We start from the raw sequence: 20,325 nt of genomic DNA on the forward strand, positions 1-20,325 counted from the left end.
CCCATTTGAACTTGGTTGGGCCTTTCTATTTTTGACAGACACTTTTTACACTTTTGGACTGACACTTGGTAGAAGGGGCCCCTAAGGCTAAAATCATGTAAAATGGGTTCATAGCTCAGTGGTAGAGTATTTGATTGCAGATCAAGAGGTCACTAGTTTGAATTTGGTTGGGCCCTTTTATTTTGCATAGACACTTTGTTCGATTTGCTCGTTTTATTTTGGATAGACACTTTGTTCGATTTGCTCCTTTTATTTTGGACAGACACTTTGTTCGATTTGCTCCGAACCACCGAGTGTCTAAAGGAAAAGAAATAAGAATAATTACCGATTCCAAACCTTATTCCAAAGTCCACCACATAAAACCTAAGGGCCACTATTCTTGGACAAGAACCAAGCTATCATTATAAATTATAAAGGATAGGGGAATAACAATAAATATGAATGAAGTTTCATGTTATAAATTTTGGGTGGATTACATTTTAGGGTAATTTAGAGTTATTGTATTTCATTGATGTATTTTAAGACTTTTTATTTACTTTAGGTTATAATTACATAATGGTTAATTATAGCCATTAAGTATGAATGTTACAACTCTTGGAATGTCTTTAATAGTTTTATTTTGAGACTATATAAAGGCATGTATGTTGTATTTGTAGGGAGACTTGGAAAATACAGTAAAAGAAGCATTTGTGCTTTTATTTAGCCAATGGCTAAGTTTCTTTGCAATTCTATGTAGTTTAGGTTGCATGTAGAATCATTCAAGCTCGACATGATCAATCTTGCTTGTGGAGTGATTCGAATATCAAACAAGTGTTTTTGCGTTGAGATATTTGATCAACAAGAATCATTCAAGCTAGACATGATCGATCTTGCTTGTTGAGTGATTCGAATCTCAAACAATGTTCTTGCCTTGAGATATTCGATCAACAAGGGAATCCGAATCTTACTCCCCTTATAGTGATTCCTTATCTTATCAATATTTGTATAATTATGAACTCAAATATTTAGAAGCATTATCTTTTTAATATATTATACTACTTTTTCTATTTTGTAATGTGTCTCGAGTAGCAGACCTGTCACTTCATACAAATGACAATCATGAAAATTCTAAATATAAAAACATACTAGATTACTTTCTTTAAGGCATCCCATATATACTTTCCCATTACTTGGTATAATAGGACAATAAAGTCTAAGGAACATAATTCTACCACTAAAAATACTTTTGTTTTCTTTGAAAATCATACTATTTGACCAAATGTCTTTCTTACTAATATATCGTTTTTCGTTGCTAGTCCATGTGCTTTATGCACCTTAAGGTTTGAAATTTATCATTGTGTTTTTAGAATTTGTTCTCAAATCATTTGGATGTATTTCAATTAATATTGTTAAGAAATATTAACATCTCAATGAGAAAACAATAAATAGAAAAAGAAAGAATCGGAATTGATCGATATAATTTTTCAAACAAACGAAAAGAAAATGAAAGACAACATAAATCATGTATCAACTAAGTCAAGCCCACTCAAAAATTTGATTAAGAATAAGAAAGAGGAATCTCTAATCAAAATACTAAACCTAGGGTAATAATTTTGAACTCATTGAAAAAATTTATAATGAAGATTTTAATTATCTCACAATAAATTAAGAATTCAACCCATTGAACAATAAAAAAGATAATTTTTTTTTGATGGGATGAGAACTAAGGAAGAAATACTAAGTTGTTCTAGCTTAAACTGATAAATCTCATAAAAATTAGTGTATCTTGTATTTAAAGATGAGAAATGAATTTGGAGATTCTGATAGTTCCCAAGGAGTTTCAAGTTAATAATGAATTATTAAAAAATAAATATTTATTATTGAACATGTTCGTCTGTTGTACAAAATGATGGACAATTTATTATATATCAAACCATATGTATTTTATTAGTTCATAAAAATAAGTACTAAATTAATCAAAGATATCAAGAAAAAGACTATCCTTACAAAAAGAGTTTTAGTAAATCCATTGCAATAAATAAAAAAATTAATGAAAAGAGAACCAAAAATCATTATGATTTGCTTCGGGAAAATTTCCTATCACCCAGAAGTCGTGAGAGTTCAGAATTCTAATTTGTTTCAATTCTAGAAATAGAAATGATATCCATAGAAATACATAATTTTACAATGCAAATAAGAAAAACTTGTGATCAAGTTTTAGATAAATTCAAGTAACAAACATGTTGATAGATATAAAAATAAATTCAAGTTCTTTCTCTGGCCTAATTATCAATTGGAAGATTTAGCTCGTATGAACTGTTATTGGTTTGATAACAATAAACCAGTCATTTTAGTATGGTAAGGATCCATGTGTCCATGAAAATTAGTTAATGCTATACTTTTCTTATATTGACCCTAATATCTCTCAATCAAATGCATTAGTTGAAAATGTATTTAATATTTTTCTTTTATCCTTTTCTTTTTTGGAATAGTCTTATGTCTCCATTCCATTTGAAAATTGATATTTTGTTGGGTAATTTTAAACTCATTATTTTTGTTTGTTCATTCCACCTAATTTGTAAAAAAGGAAAAAATCATACCACTAAACCAAATGCCCTTATAGTGGATCTATCATTTTTAGTTGCCCGTGTGTATATGTTTTCCACACCTCAATATATGAAATTTATCCACATATTTTTGTGCTTTAGAACCTATTATTATTGTCATGTTAACTTCACATGATCTATCACACAGTTGAAGCAGCATTGCCACTAGAGTCCATGCATTCTTTTAGGATAGATATGTTAAAAATTAGGCCCCTTTGATAATTATTTTGTTTTTTTTCAAAATTATGTATTTTATCTTTTTATTAAAAAAAAAAATTTGAATTTTAAGCAAAATTTCACTCCAAACTAAGTTTTTGAAAAATATTTTTATTTTTTTTTTTTTTTATTTTAGTTTTCAAACATAGATGGATATGAAGTGGCCAGTTTTCAAAACTACTTCTTGGCTACAATTGAACAATATTTTTATTGTAAAATGGGATTAACTTTTTTTAAGTTTATGTAGTTTCTTTTTATTACTATGTTTACTTCTATCTCATGTTACTCCATTTGTATTTACTTCGTTTTATACAAAAGTTCACCGTAATTAATAAATTCATGTGCTTAATACATTCCCTAGAAAAATAAACTTGTTTGTATCAAGATATATTACAATGAATATGGAGAAAAGAAATCCCAAAAATAAGTAGAAAGTTGAGAATTTCACTCAACCACGCAATATCAAAGCTTACTATATGGCTCACATGCAATTCTACCACAAGAATGACATGAAACTTATAAATGGCATAGACCATGCTCAGATTTTGAAGGGAAACTTCTGAACTTGAGAGATCAATTTCATTCATCACAAATCTGATTTTTACATAATAATTTGTGGGTATTTATAGTCTCCCCACAAAAGAAGTTAGTGGCCGGGATTTAATCTCGATCCCCTTGAATCTCCACAAAAGATGAAGTCAATTTGATAATTCTACCATTACAAACTTTATGAAATTAAAAATAAATAAAGTTTTCTAACAACTCATGTAATGATGCTTGCAACTTCATCTGATCCTTCAACCGTGTAAATATTCACTTCTCAAGCTCCAAATGGTCTTTCCTCAATCTAATAAGCTTGTAACACATGAAATAATAGTTGAACCGAGCCTATCCAATTTTGTAGATGAAGAATGAATGCTTGTTGAATCTTCTTAGCCTTGGATCGTGTAATAGATCTAGTTGGAACATTTGGAACATCGTGGTCCTTATCAACTTCCTCCTCTTCAAAAGGATTCGTCCTCGAATCAGAAAATCATCACCTACATCAATGGGACTCGAGTCAGCAACATTGAAAGTAGGATGTGCTGAAATTCTCATGGAAGATCATTTTATATGCATTGTTATTAATTCTTTAAAGGACTTGATAAGGGTCATCCCCTCTTGGATGTAACTTTGTCCTCCTTTGAGATGAGAATCACTATTTCCGAAAATGTATCCAAACCCAGTTACTAGGTTGAAAAATGATTTCATTCCATCCTTTGTTAATTCTTGAAGCAACATTGAAATTTTGTTTCTCAATTGTCTCATTCCCCTCTTTGTGCAATGTTTTGATCTCATTTCCTTTACTTGTGGCTGCTTTACTCACAAAAATATTAGATGATAGAAAGCAAATCAAGACACGTAAGTGGATTAAATCCATAAACAACTTCAAAAAGAGAACAATGAGTGGCATACATTCGTCCCAAGACTTAATATTCTTACAAATAATAGCCCTAAGCAATGCTAGCCCTAAGCAATGCTTCGAATGTTTTATTAACCAGCTCATTAATCTAAAGATGACATGCAGTTGAAAACAATAATTTGTTACCCAATTTATGACTTAATATTCTTATAAATAATAGCTCTTACCAATAACCACCTCAGAAGACATGCAGTTGAAAACAATAATTTAGTACCCAATTTATCTACCATACTTTCCAAAAGTGACTTAAAAATTTAACATCCCTATCTTTTTTTTTTGTTTGCAGCAAACATTGGCAACAATGACTACAAAATTTATAAACATCGTGCTTCATGGCAAAAGTCATATGGATAACATTTTCTCCCATATCTTGGTTTCGCTAACTAAAGTTTTCTAATAACTCCCAAACTTCATTACCTTATATAACCTCTTGGGATAAGGATTTATATAACATTTCATAAAATAAGATCTACGGATGAATTTCATAGTATTTGAAGGTCATCTACGTCATGAGCAGAAAGTAAATTTTCTTAAGGGCATTATGGTCATTTTACACAGTTTATTGGTTTACCTACTTATCCTTATCCAATGACCACCAAATTTCATATCTAACCTCAATATACTATAATATGCTCAGTATTAAAATTTGATGGGCAGCGGAGCTCAAATAGTGGGTTATTTTAACGTTACTTAAATCTCGAGCTATTTGATCGGTTTAGGGTTTTAACTTAGGGTTCTTTGGGTTTTTATTTCATATATCCTTAATTCATACTAGGTTTAGGGTTCATATGAAATCCAAGAGATTTCTACAAGTATTTCTTAACAAAGAGTCCAAGGTGGCTACTTGCCTCTTCGCTGACGTTTCGGACCTCTATTCTTGAGCTTCAAGTATCTGAATTACTTCAAATTTCCTTTCACGTACTCCTTATTGTGTCTAGTTTATGAAACCATAATGTTTTTATGAGAATCGGTCTGGAATGGGGTTAAAATTGAGAAAACCCGAGAAAAGGTCAAATTTTGAGTTGACTTGGATAGTTCAGTTGAACTGGCCATATCATCGTTTTCTTCCTCTGAACAGGAAGAAGATGCGCATTTTTTGCATCACCGCCATCTGAAACTCGGCCTGTACAGCCACATTTACAGCATTTCTCTTCTTGATTTCTTCATGAAACTTAAAGATGAGTGTTACAAGGAAGGGTTAGGGATTGATTTGACACCTTCTCGTAGATCGTAGCCTAAGATATTCGCTTCCAAAGTTCATCCAAAATGTGATTTATCGCTGGAGAAAAAACAAAGAATTTTTCTATTGGGTAGCCGATTCTAGGGGTTTCAAGGCCCTATTTCTTTATTGAACCACTTTCATATTCTTTCTTCAGGCTAAAGGAATTGGTTTAGAGGAATGTCTTTGAGTCTAGGACCTTAATTTCTAGAAATCGTACTCAGTATGCAACTCACTCAAAACGCCAGATTTTCGATCTCTTGGGTAGCTTGTTCTACAACGTTTCAGCTCTCGATTCCTTCATCAATTTACTCAACTTCTTCCTCTGAAGCTAGAGGAATCCTTAATTTGAAGGAAAAGAGATCGTAGATAAGAATTCGACTCTTATCCCCAATTTAATTTCGAAACTTATTTCCTTCAATTCGGCAGGCTCTCGAGGTTATTTTTCTTCGTGGTCTTCTATGGAAGCATTCCTTGGAGGTGCAGAAACTGATTGGAATCATTCTTGCTCGACGAGTCATCATTTATCCTCAAATTGGATTTTTAAGTTTTTCTTGAAGTTCTTCAATTGCGGATTGAATTGAGGGAATGGTTTCTGGGCACTTTCAGCACTCTATTCCTTCATAGAACTTGTGGGTAATCTTGTTGAGAAACTGTAGAAATAAGTTTGAAGAGAAATGGGGGAGGATTACACACGAATTTGGAAGAAATCTGAGAGTAGGAGACCCATAATCTAAACGCTCATTGCCTTCGATTGGGGGATCGACCTTTCTCGATTCTTATTCTGTATTGTTGCTCCTACTTCAGTCTTTATTGGAGATGCTTAAACCAAAATTGAGAGCTCCAGAATCTTCGTTATTTAGATGTTCAAAGAAAAATGGTGGAGGATTGCTCTTGAATTTAGAAGAAATCTGAGAGTAGGAGACCCATAATCTAAACGCTTATTGCATTCGATTGGGGGATCAACCTTTCTCGATTCTTATTCCGTATTGTTCCTCCTACTTCAGACTTTATCGGAGGAGCTTAAACTGACATTGAGAGCTCTAGAATCTTCGTTATCTAGAGATCGAACTTTCGGGATAATTTTTCGGAGATATCAACTCCGATCATAGCCTTACCGACCTTGGCTTTGAATACTAGTCGTTGGATGTGATGATCCGTGAGTGTTCATTGAGATCATATCAAATTTTGGAGGAGATCCAACGGTTGAGATTTGAGTTTGAAGGATTTTGCTCGGATGGTCACGGTAGATACTCTAATTCTAATTAGAGTGGCATTTCTCTAATTATCCATTCTTTCAGGGGTATTTTGGTAATTTTCCACTTTTCGAATATTTTATTATTTTTTTCTCGAAAAATCCATAATTTTTCTACAAATTCCTCATTGCCTTTTCTTCATTTCCCCCTCATTTTTTAATCTTGACATTCCTTCTAGATAATGAATTACAAATAGGGAAAGATTTTTGATAATTGATAAAATGACTTTTTTGCCCTTTTCATTTACTTTTTCCTTTCCAATCCTTGAAATCAGTTGTTAGGGTACTCAATTGACTAAGTCCCTTGTTCTTTCTTAAAACTTTAATTTTTTTTCCTTTCTGTCCTTTGGGTCTTTCATGAGTTGCTTATTCTTACGGGATCTAATTTTCTTCATGTTTGGGGTGTTACATATACAAACTCGTTACAAACACAAAATAAGAAGGAGACTCAAAAGAAGAACAAAAAATACTATTTTAAAAACAGAGGTTAGTCCATGGCCCACACTCCAAAGTCTGCTCTCATCCACGACCAACTCTTAGTTACTTGAAAAAAAAAATGATAAACATGCAGTGAGTAATACTTAGTAAGTAGTCTACTAGTAGGTTCTTAACCGCGACCTTAAGCTAGGATATTACTTCTTGTTATGTTTTCAGGATCTTAGAACTAAGAGGTCATCGTGTCATGTATCATATACTGATCCTGAAAACCTTCCCCTAAAATTACCTTCAATTTTCTCCCCATGAACACATGAGTGGTGTCGTCATAATCATGTAATCCTACTGGTAAATCGTGGTGCAGGACATCTCGTTTAGCTGATAAGAAAGGTAGGCCTATCATAACATCCAGCTCATGATACATATTGCAGGACATCCTACCTAAAGAGGAATAGAGGCCTTTTAGTACACATCGTAATGGCAGATAATGGTTACTTATGGGTATGGATCCTAGCAAATTATTTAGCATGTTATTCACATAATTCTAGGTACTTGGTACATGGATTATTGATGAACCTAGATTTATACATAATGTCATGGGTTAACCGCATTTTTGTTTTATATTGAATTAAACAAAAAGAGAGAGAATATGTGATATTTAAATAAGATTTAAATATCTTAATCAAATATATGTAGGAATTAAATTGGGATTGACATTTGAATTAATATTAAATATTAATTAAATAGTTTATAAATCATTTAATATTACTTTAATTTGAAATTAATAATTCAAATTGATTGTTGAATCAAAATGAAGAAAGTCAAAATGTTGACTTCATTTAATGTAAAAATCCATGTTAATGGAATTTTCAGGTTTTAAAATTTGGTTTAACCAAACTTGAATTTTTGCCAAATAAATTCCACAAATTTGAGTGGAATTTTGTGTATCAAAATTTGGTGATCTCAAATTTGCATGAACATGCAAACATGACTCTATAAATAGAGTGATCATGGTACATGGAAGGTGGTTCTTGTTGGTGAAAAACCTTGAGAAAAACCTCTCACAAACACTCTCTTCATATATACAAACTCTCTCCAAAGTTTAAGTCAGTCACCGGATTTCACAATCCCGTTCTAAGGCCGAAGGATAGTGGAGAAGACACTAGTGGTGGTTCAAAACCGGTTCGTGAGGAAAAAGGAATTTGAAGTACAAAAGGTTAGTATTCGAACTCATTAAATTTTAATACTTATGAACATGCCAGTTATTTACTATAATTGATGTTCTAAAAGTGCCTAAGATCCAAATTGCTAACGCATGTGTTATATGAACACATTCCGTTTCTTGTGAAGCAACGAAAGAATCTGTATGGTTTAGGAAGTTCTTAACTTATTTGGAAGTCATTCCAAATATGCATCTTCCCGTCACTCTTTATTGTGATAACAGTGGAGCAGTTTCAAATTCAAAAGAACCAAGAAGTCATAAGCGAGGAAAACATATTGAGCGCAAATATCATCTCATAAGGGAGATTGTGCAACGAGGAGATATGATCGCCACACAGATAGCTTCAAAGCACAACATTGCTGATCCATTTTCAGAGCCTCTCACGGCTAAAGTGTATGTAGGGCACCTAGTGAGTCTAGGACTACGAGTTATGTAATCTAGGGCCAGTGGGAGAAAAGACATGAGTATGTGATGCCCTAGTTTATTGTATTTTATATCTTTCTCTCTACTCAACATTATAAAACCCCACTAGAGTTTTAGTCCAAGTCGGAGTTTGTTGGATTTTATGTTCTAAAACTCAAGTTTGTAAACAAAAACATATTTTATTTTCAATCAAGTTATAATTGTTGTTTATTCAGTAAAGATTGTTATTGAATGAGGTGAACTTTACGATCATTAATCTAAATCCAATAAACCAAGAACACTCGGGCTATAGTATGATTACTTGAACTATATGTAGAGACATAAGAGTTGATCAAGTTCAAGTATATAGTGAAAATGATCTATAATATAAGGATAAGACTGAGTACCTTATTCTGGGGACACTATGGATGCGGCCCACTTTTGTATATGATATAAACAATTTGATCACTAAATTGTACATGTGCAGACAAGTGAATGGGGGTGTCCTATGTAATGAGTATTGCATAAGATCAGACCATGAAGAAAATTACTCTCACTTTATAATGTCGTTTACTGTTGAGACTGATTTTCTTTTCATTCGATGATCTAGGTAACTCGATCTGAATCCTGAGCTAACCATGAACTCCTGTTTATTCGGAATTATCCTTAGATTTGCATGGGTGAGAGTGGCTCAAGTTTGCCGACTCAATAGGCCTCCCATTTTAGGGGTAAAAGGGTAAATGGCTGGGTACGTAGGGTGCAAGATGGAATTCACTCCTACCCACTATTAGGGATAGAAGAGAGGTAGTTCCCTTAAATACTGACTTCAGGTCTTGAACAAGGGGTCCCACCCTCTCATTGACCTGAGAGGGATCCGATTTTCTGGTTGGACCACAAACCAATTGTTCATTAGAGGATCAGTGAAACATAAGAAACAAGAATTAACTTTAGGGGTAAAACGGTAAATTGACCCAGCTCTAGTTACGAACAACCTGTGAAGGATCGACTTACTAATCATGGTTATATCAAATGGACAAAAATATATCTATAGTGAGGGGAGTGCAACTACTAGGCTATAGTGAAATGTCCTAGTAGTTAACGAATGTTGGTTAACAAGATTAATGAGTTTAACCGGTTAATTTTGGATCTTTGGAGCCCATGATGTATATGTTCATTAGGTCCCTCTGCTAGCTCATATTGAACTAAACCATAGAACAGTGTGACGAGTGAGTTCGAAGTCTTCGAATTCAAATTAGGGAGACTGTGCTACATATATACGATATATTTATATCATCCACCTTCGAGCGCCATCGTACATGAGATGCATTGTGGCCAACGTAACTCTTAGGTCCTACGAGCAAGTTCCTGTAACCTTCAAGTATTGTTCTACGTCAAAATAAAGTTTTTTAATTCCTTAGCCCATTTAAGGGTTTGTGTTTTTGGATTTTAAGTTTGTTAAGCCCAAAATGAGCTTGGCTTGGGGTGGGGTTCTCTACGACCCTCCTTGTCAAACTCACTTGGGTGCTCATCTCAGTCCTCTCAGCCATGATGGCGTTCAACAAAAGAGACATTGAAAATGACCGGATTATCACATTAACCATTTGAATCACCTCAACCTCACTTGTTGAAATTGAACCAAATATCTATGACATAACCCTATTAAAGGTTCAAAGTTCATAAAAGTCTTTTTAATCTAAGATACTATTGAACTTAATCATTATAGTGACTCTCAAACCAAGTTCATAAGAGTCTTTTGAATTTAAGATGCTTTTGAACTCATCCATTATAGTGCTTCTCAAACCTAGGTAAAGTTTAAATATGAAACTATAAAATAAAAGAAATAAGAAAATAAAACTTCATTGTCGAGAATCAAACTCGGGTCTCCTCGATGAAAGCAAGATCTTCTATGTAATGTCTAACTCTTCGACACATTTTTTTATGAGTGTGATAGAGTTCTCAGAGCTATCGCCACGTTTCTTGTTCTTCGATCGTGTGTCTCTTTCTTCAAAAGAGTCAACATCAAACATTAGGTCTTTGATTGGAAACCCATCCAGGGGAGCGGCGATTGCTTCAATTCCATCAATGGTCTTCCCATGATTTTTTGGTGCATGACTAGTTTTTTATACAATTCACCTTCGAGCACCACCATAGTTTTGCATTGTCCATGAGATGCATTGTGGGCCAACGTAACTCTCAAGTCCTCTGAGTAAGTTCCTATAGTCTTGAAGTATAATATCAAAACATATTAACGTATTTGATATGTTAAATATTAAAATAATTGACGTGTATCTTAAACATTAAATAAAAATATATATTTGAAATTTGAATGAGATTCATATTAATTAAACATATATTATGATATTCTACGACATTTTAATATTATTTAAATAAGATATTATATCTTAATGTATTAGGTATTCAAATATATAATTTGACAAAAATTATCACAAGTTCACCGTAAATAGAACCCTAGGGTTAAGTCAAAAAGCTTCAAACACTAAATACTTTGAAATTTTAGGTGATATTTTGCAGAGGAAGCTGATAAGGTCTTCAAAGAGCATGTGGTCGTGTCTAACATTTTAGGTTAACAACATCTTGAAAAGAAACCAGAAATTCTGATACTGGTAATTAACTACAAACCTTTGAATAAGGTTTTAGAATAAATAAGATATCCAAAACAAATAAAAAATGATTTGATAAAAAGAATTTAGAGTCAAATGTTTTTATAAAATTCGATATGAAATTGGGATTTCGAAAAATTCTAATTTCCTAAAAGGACAAATATAAAATAGCATTTAATGTCCAGTTTAGAAAATATGAGAGGAACGTCATGCGATTTAGGCTAAAAAACACTCCATCCGAATTTCAGATGATTATGAATGATATTTTCAATTCTTTCAAAAAATATCAATAGTTTATATTGATGATGTGTTGATATTTTCTAAAACCATTAAGATGAACACTTTAAACATCTACATACATTCATTAATGCAATCAAAAGAAATCAGCTAGTTGTGTCTATACCCAAAATCAAATAATATCAAACTCAGATCCCCTTTCTTGGATTTTAAATTTATTTGAGCCTTATAAAACCCATTCAATGGTCCATTGAGTCTGTCTCAAACTTTCGTGATGACGTAGCCTAGAAAAGCCAACATCAAAAAAAAATTAGGCTCTCTCAATTATGTGTCCTAAATCCTTCAAGATATCAGGCATATTTACAAATGTCTTGATGAGTGTCTTGAAAATAATACAAAGTCTTGATTTGTAAAGGATATCTCTACAACCCAAAAAAATCAAATCATTAGTCAAATAAACTCTCTACTTAAGTCTTATTGACCCAAGGGCAGATCTCATAGTGAAACGTGACGCATCAAATATCGGATATGGAGGTATCTAAAATTGTCAAAGAGGACCGAGAATCAATTATCATATTTCATTCAAAAGCCTCTAATAATACCATACAAATTACAAAACAGTAAAAAAAAATATATATTATTTTCATTGTACTCCGTGCACAACAATTTTAAAGGAAATTTAAAATAAATCCAGCGTATTTGTCATACTTTTAAGTTCAATTACAATAAATCAAGAAAAGAATTGAGTTGTAATAAAATATCACTTGACATTGGAATGTAATTTGAAGACTTTTTATCTTCGGGAGTTGAATTACATTTAAGATTATTTATGTTATTTCTTATTTTCTTCAATTTGTATTTAATAGCTTTGGGTAGTTTGTAGATGAACTATGTTTGAATTATCTTTTTGGCCTTTCTATTTTCGACAGACACGTTTTACACTTTTGGACTGACACTTGGTAGAAGGGGTCACTAAGGCTAAAATCATGTAAAATGGGTTCATAGCACAGTGGTAGAGCATTTGACTGTAGATCAAGAGGTCACCGGTTCGAATTTGGTTGGGCCCTTTTAAAAATTTTGGACGAACACTTTGTTCGATTTGCTCCCAACCACCGAGTGTCTTAGGGAAAAGAAATAAGAATAATTACCGATTCCAAACCTTATTCCAAAGTACTCCACCACATAGAACCATGTACTTAGAACCTAAGGGCCACTATTCTCGGACAAGAACCAAGCTATCATTAACAAAAGAGTGTGGTATCCAAGCACCCACTATGTGAACATGGTTAAAAAAAAAACTTACTTACAATTAGGCTAACTTACCGAGTCTTGTACTCACTCCATCTTTTTCATGTAACTAAGAGTAGTTGCCCTAGACCAACAACACCCACCAAAACTATTTTTGATGTTTTAAAATGATTTTTTTAACCTTTCCCTTATTTTGTACTATGAAACTCTATTTTGAATATAATGTAAATATATATGTTTATTATATTTTAATTCTTTTTTTATTTCGAGAAAACATTTTACTTTGTGTTCAACCTCTTTTAACTTGCTTCGGAAATGGCTCGTGACATAAACATAAAAAAAGTAATTTTTTAGTATGAATTTTAATATAAGTTGCATTCTTATATTGACAAAACCACTAGTACCAAAAATATTCATGAACTTTCAAAATTAATGCCCTTAACATTCTAAAATAAGGTTCTAACTATTAGTGACTTGCATAAATCATCTCCCTTTTTATTTTCACTCACTCCTCTTCAACAACCTATGACCCATTAATATCATTAATATTTCATCTCCTTGTTTTTTAGCTTTTTGAATATCAAAATCTTAAATAAAAAGGAAAAGCTCTCTAAAATATTCTTATTTGCTAGTAATTTTACATAATTTTACATTTTAAAAATCGGTAAATTAAAAAAATCCAACATTAATATATTCATAATTTCATGTAGTCTTCATAAGTTTGCCGGCGACATTGTTTGTTGTTGAGCTTGATAATGTGAGTTTGTAACCCATCCGTTAGGGTTCTTAGAATGATTCTCTAGATTTTGCCTTCCATGTTGGGGGTTGGGCCATGGGTCTTGGGTGAAGGAACCATTGGTTTACCGCCCGTAAGAGTTAAGGAAGTATCTTGAGGCTAGTTTCACATAGTATCATTATCATTGAGATAACAATTCTTTTCTATTTTATCTAAATTTTTTAAATCTGAGTTCATTTCCAAATGCATGCTAACACCCTTATTGTTGAATAAATGACATGAAACTAGTTTCACTTAGTAACGTTGCCTTTTGCTCCTATTGGTGGAAGGATAATAGGTCGATTATACCTTTATGGTAGTTTTAAGCGTGACAACATTTTACAACCAGACTAATTTTGCTTCATTTCTAAATGAAAACGTGTAAATTGTAAACTCAAACATTTCAAAGAAATAAACAAGTTTTGATGGTACCATGCTAACCAGAAAACAAATGTTGACTTTGACCAATCCCTATATATATATATATATTTTTTTTTCTATATTTTGAAACTATTTTAAGCACTTTTCTCGTGTACTCCTTACAAATTTACCTTTGAAGGTGGTAAACATTTGTGTATGGGTGACTATTATGATTATAAGTCAACTGAGTTAAGTAGAAATAAATTTTGAAGATGAAATTAAAGTATTAATTTTGATGTCATCTTTACCCGAGTTTTGTGATATTGTTATTAATGAGATTCAATCGGCATTAGTAATTCACAATGATAATATTCAAAATACTTGACAAAAAAAGAATGGTCAACATAAGATATTTGAAACAAATAAATCTTTTGTGCTCTATGATATATCAAATCACTCCTTTAAAATTCCTTAATAATAAACCTGAAGTCTTACAGCACTTATACAGAAAAGTTCCTTGCATAGATGTTTTATTAGATACTTTTAAGCATCTAGAGATCAACTAGACACAAAGCTAAACTTTCTAAAAAAAAAATTAGGGGCTAAACTTTTAAGTTAACGTAATTTAAGAAACTTATGATTTTTATATTATCAAGAGTTTAATTGAGCTAGGTCGATTCAATCTAGTGGACCCAAGAATTGAACCGAACCAAACCAACTAGTTAGTAACATGATTTAGTGGAAGCATTTTCATGCAAAGTAGAAGCAACAATGGAGGGTTTGAAATAATATAGTTTTTACCCCTTAAGGTCATTTTACACCGTTTCTTGGTTTAGCTACTTATCCATATCCAATGACCGCCAAATTTCATATCTAACCTCAAGCTATAAATGCTCAGTATTAAAATTTGATAGACACCGGAGCTCAGATAGTGGGTTATTTTAACATTACTTAAATCTCGAGCTATTTGATTGGTTCAGGGTCTTAACTCATGGTTCTTTGGGTTTTTTTTTCCCATATATTCTTAATTCATACTTGGTTTAGGGTTCATATGAAAATCCAAGCGATTTCTACAAGTATTTCTTAACAAAGAGTCCAAGGGGGCTACTTGTCTCGTCGTCGACGTTTGGGACCTCCATTATTGAGCTTCCAGTATCTGAATTACTTCAAATTTCCTTCCACATACTCCTTATTGTGTCTAGTTTATGAAACTATAATGTTTTTTACGAGAATCGGTCTAGAATGGGGTTAAAATTGAGAAAATTTGAGAAAAGGTCAAATTTTGAGTTGACTTGGACAGTTCAATTGAACGGGCCATATCATCGTTTTCTTCCTCTAAATAGGAAGAAGATGCGCATTTTTTGCATTGCCGCCATTTGAAACTCGGCTTGTACAGCCACATTTACAGCGTTTCTCTCCTTGATTTCTTCGTGAAACTTAAAGATGGATGTTACAAGAAAGGGCTAGGGATTTATTTGATACCTTCTCGTGGATCGTAGCATAAGATATTCGCTTCCAAAGTTCATGCAAAATCTGATTTATCATTGGAGAGAAAACAAAGGATTTTTTATTGGGTAGCCGATTCTAGGGGTTTCAAGGCCCTATTTCTTCATTGAACCTCTTCCATATCTTATCTTCAAGCTAAAGGAATTTGTTTTGGAGGAACGTCTTTGAGTGTAGGACCTTAACTTCTAGAAATCGTTCTCGGTATGCTACTCACTCGAAACGCAAGATTTCGATCTCGTGGGTAGTTTGTTCGATGACGTTTCAGCTCTCGATTCCTTCATCAAGTTTACTAAACTTCTTCATCTGAAACTAGAGGAATCCTTAATTTGAAGGAAAAGAGAATGTAGATAGGAATTCGACTTTTATCCCCAATTTAATTTCGAAACCTATTTCCTTCAATTTGGCACGCTCTCGAGGTTATTTTTCTTCGTGGTCTTCTATGGAAGCATTCCTTGGAGGTGCAGAAACTGATTGGAATCATTTTTGCTCGACGAGTCATCATGTATCATCGGATTGAATTTTAAAGTTTTTCTTGATGTTCTTCAATGGAGGATTGAATTGGGGGAATGGTTTCTAGGCACTTTCAGCACTCTATTCCTTCATAGAACTTGTGGGTAATCTTGTTAAGAAACTGTAGGAATAAGATTGAAAAGAAATGGTGGAGGATTGCTCTCGAATTTGGAAGAAATCTGAGAGTAGGAGACCCATAATCTAAACGCTCATTGCTTTCGATTGGGGGATCGACCTTTCTCGATTCTTATTCCATATTGTTGCTCCTATTTCAGACTTTATAGGAGATGCTTAAACCGACATTGAGAGCTCCAGAATCTTCGTTATTTAGAGATCGAACTTTTTGGATAATTTTTCGGAGATATCAACTCCGATCATAGCCTTACCGACCTTGGCTTTGAATACTAGTCGTTGGATGTGATGATCCGTGCGTGTTCGTTCTAGATCATATCAAATTTTGGAGGAGATTCGACAGTTGAGATTTGAGTTCGAAGGATTTTGCTCGGATCGTCACGGTAGATGCTCTGATTCTAATTAGAGTGCCATTTCTGTAACTATCTATTCTTCCAGGGGTATTTTGGTAATATTCCACTTTTTGAATATTTTATAATTATTTTCTCGAACAATCATAATTTTTCTACAAATTCTTAATTGCTTTTATATCATTTTTCCCTTATTTTGAATCTTGAGATTCCTTCTAGATAAGAAATTACAAATCCGGAAAGATTCTTGATAATTGATAAAATGACTTTTTTTTTGCCCTCTTCATTTACTTTTTCCTTTCCAATCCTTTTCAAAAGGCAACTCTTTGAAATCACTTGTTAGGCATAGAGTGACTTGACTAAGTCTCTTGTTCTTGCTTAATACTTTAATTTTTTTCCTTTCTATCCTTTGGGTCTTTCATGAGTGGCTTATTCTTATGGGAGCTAATTTCCTTCATTTTCGGGGTGTTACATATACATACTCATTACAAACACAAAATAAGAAGTATACTCAAAAGAAGAACAAAAAATACTAGATTAAAAACAGAGGTTAGTCTATGGCCCACACTCCAAAGTCCGCTCTCATCCACGACCAACTCTTAGTTACTTGAAAAAAAATGATAAACATGGAGTGAGTAAAACTTAGTAAGTAGCCTACTAGTAGGTTCTTAATGGCGACCTTAAGCTAGGATATTACTTCTTGTTATGTTTTCAGGATCTTATACTGATCTTGAAAACCTTCCCCTAAAATAACCTTCAATTTTCTCCCCATGAACACAATTTTCTCCTCATCTATCTTTTTTTAAACACTTTTGAAAGTTAAAGAGTAGTTTTGAAGCTTTTTTTTTTTTGAAAATTCAACAGTATTTTTTAAAAAAAAAAAATTATGAGTAATTTTTTTTAGATAAAGTGCAAATTTCAATGGTATTTTTATTAATTTAGCTTATAATTTTAAAAAAAAATACAAATTTTTGTTGATTAAGTTAATGTTAATTTTATTAAAATACATAACATCACATCAAAATTAATTTATTCGGAATAAAATTAAAACTAAAAAATCAATTTATTTTAAACTAAAAAAATTGATTAATTTTAAAACTAAAAAGTATACTTGGTTGGACTAAAATATCCCTTATCTCAACTATAAAGAATTTAATTCCAAGCTCCCTTCTAATAGACAAATGATTTATTAACCTCTATTGTAAGATTTCACTTCATCAATTTAAGTAGCGTTCAACTATAAATATCGAATGTTAAAGTATTCCTCGACAAAGTAAATCTGTTGAAACTGTCTATCAAAGGTGTTCCATAATAAGTTGTGGAGAAGTGTTTCCTTCAATTCTAATTTCAATTAAGGATGTCAATGACAAAAAAGTGCACGAGGCTAGAAGGTTTGTAGTGGAAGAAAATAACAAGAGTCATGGACTTTTTTCGTTTACAAGCTGTATCATGTGTCTTATTCATGGTTACTTAAATCTCATTGAATTGGTGCGCCTTTCACATCAGAGACATTTGTGCCTTAAATCTCTTTGCTTGCTGCAACATTTGCTTGACATAATTCGACCAAAGACGGTATGGACGACCTTAGCTAATTGTATTGGTCTCCAATCATGAAGTGTGACGTCGGATCTTTGTGCATACCATACTCATTAATTATAACATGGCAAGAAATTTTTTATGTTTTGACTGGGCATGACATATTCTATTGTTCTTATATATCTTTAGTTACCTGTGATTAAAGCAAAGAAGTATAGACATGGTTTCCAACCAACCCTTCCTTTATAGTTAGTTCGACGAATGGGTTTTTGTTATCATTTTATCGTTAACCCTTTCGCTCGATTTTGTGTTATGATATCATATAGGGAATCAGAAGCGACCTTACTTGGACAAAATTATATACCGTTTGATAATTATTGTTGATAACAAAGATAAATTGAATTATAAGCATTTTAAGTTCAAAAGTAACAAATTACTTGTACACTTTTACTTATAATCTTCATTTTCTTTATATAGCAATAAGGAAGGGAGGGATAGAAAAGATACTCATAATATCATTATGACTATGCCATATTTCATTAATTAAAGAGATTAATACACCCACAAACACACACACACATATTTCGAGAGAGAGAGAGAGAGAGGGCTTATTATAAGTAGGGATAGCATTCTAGTAGTTGTATTGCTACTTGGGGACAAGGAACTCGAGAACTTCTTTAAAAGATGAGAGCTTATAAGTAGGTGGCGATGGATATATCACATGCACAAAAAGAAAATTCTGCACCTTTGTAATAAAAGACCAAGGAATATCATCGTTATTTATAACTTCTATCACAATAATATAAATTCTACAAGGACGATGTTCTCTAGTCATACTAACTAGACCATTCACCACACGCTAAAAGAAAATTCTGCACCTTTGTAATAAAAGACCAAGGAATATCATCGTTATTTATAACTTCTATCACAATAGTATAAATTCTACAAGGACGATGTTCTCTAGTCATACTAACTAGACCGTTCACCACATGCTTGTAGATGACACGATGTTCACTATTCTCGTTATTCTTTTCAATTACGAACCTTCCTGCATTTTGCACTACTAGGATATTGACATCTTTAATTGGTACTAAAGCATCTAAAGGCAACCCTTCCACACTGTTCATTCTAACACCTTTGGTAAATTGTTCCAAGAGACATTGTTAGGCCGATTTTGTTCATGAATACTTAAGAATTTGATATTTATAGTTGTAGTTGAATGCTACTTAAATTGAGGAAGTGAAATCTTACAATAGTCTAATAAAGCGTTTGTCCATTTGAATAGGTTGGAATTAAATTCTTTATAGTTCGAGATAATAGTTGTATTATTTAAGTCATTGAGACTAGTGTTACTAGTACTTGTTAGTATATTTGAGTATAAATATTAAAACCATTAGTTATTAAATATGGTTTGAATTAAAGCGTTTATAATTCAAATGATCTTCATAACCTAATTCATAAAAAAATAAATAAAATAATTAGGAAGCATTTATGTGCTAGATCAAAATAAGATGCATAAAAAGAACTGGCAGTAATTACTTTATTACCTTTAATCTTAAAAGTAACTTAAAATATTGCTTGTGTGCCTCTTACAGTACTCTCAACAAATGGATCGTTTGATCTATTCTACTATACTTTACTTCCTCTTGATAACGGTGTGGTAATGACACAACTCATATTGCCGATAATCATCACTTACATCCAAAACCAGAGTATAACGGTCGACTATCGTCAAGGACCCATTCACCATTTCCATTTCTATCGTCAATGACCCATTCACCATTTCAATCATTTCTCTAAATTTTATGATGCTCTAGTGTTAGATTTCATTGGAATATTGCAGTAGTAAAGTCTTGAAATTTCTATATATCAAAACTGTTTAACACTTTCCAAATCTTGATTTTTGGTTGTTTGTGTTTTTTTTTTTTTAATTATGTTAGCAATGAGCCAATTTAATCCATTCTTCTTTTTATGATTTTTTTTTAAAATTATGTTAGCCATTACTTTTGGGTAATTTAATCTATTCTATTCTATTTATTTATTTATTTTTGCTATCGATAGACGTATCTTTATGAAACATACTAAATAAAACTAAATAATTGGTAAAGAGAGGATATGAGATATAACTTACGGTTAAATCTCTTTCCATATGAGAATAACTCATTCTCATGTCCATCTTTGCAACTATGTACTAAATTTAGGATTTTATTTCTCTTTGGTCAAAACCATCCTTAAAGGACAAAATTGAAGTTGT

The 20,325-nt window shown here is 32.3% G+C and overlaps 2 non-coding genes across 2 annotated transcripts; both read left to right on the top strand.

The window, feature by feature from the left end:
• The first annotated feature begins 104 nt into the window (after nt 1–104).
• Nucleotides 105–176, top strand: TRNAC-GCA. The gene has a single exon. It is a non-coding gene; the product is annotated as a tRNA-Cys (tRNA).
• Nucleotides 177–12,649: 12,473 nt separating this feature from the next.
• TRNAY-GUA lies at nt 12,650–12,721 on the top strand. Its single transcript has one exon. It is a non-coding gene; the product is annotated as a tRNA-Tyr (tRNA).
• Nucleotides 12,722–20,325: the final 7,604 nt, after the last annotated feature.

This window comes from Cucurbita maxima, unplaced genomic scaffold (genome assembly GCF_002738345.1).
Source record: "Cucurbita maxima cultivar Rimu unplaced genomic scaffold, Cmax_1.0 Cma_Scf00167, whole genome shotgun sequence".
NCBI classification, from domain to species: Eukaryota; Viridiplantae; Streptophyta; class Magnoliopsida; order Cucurbitales; family Cucurbitaceae; genus Cucurbita; species Cucurbita maxima.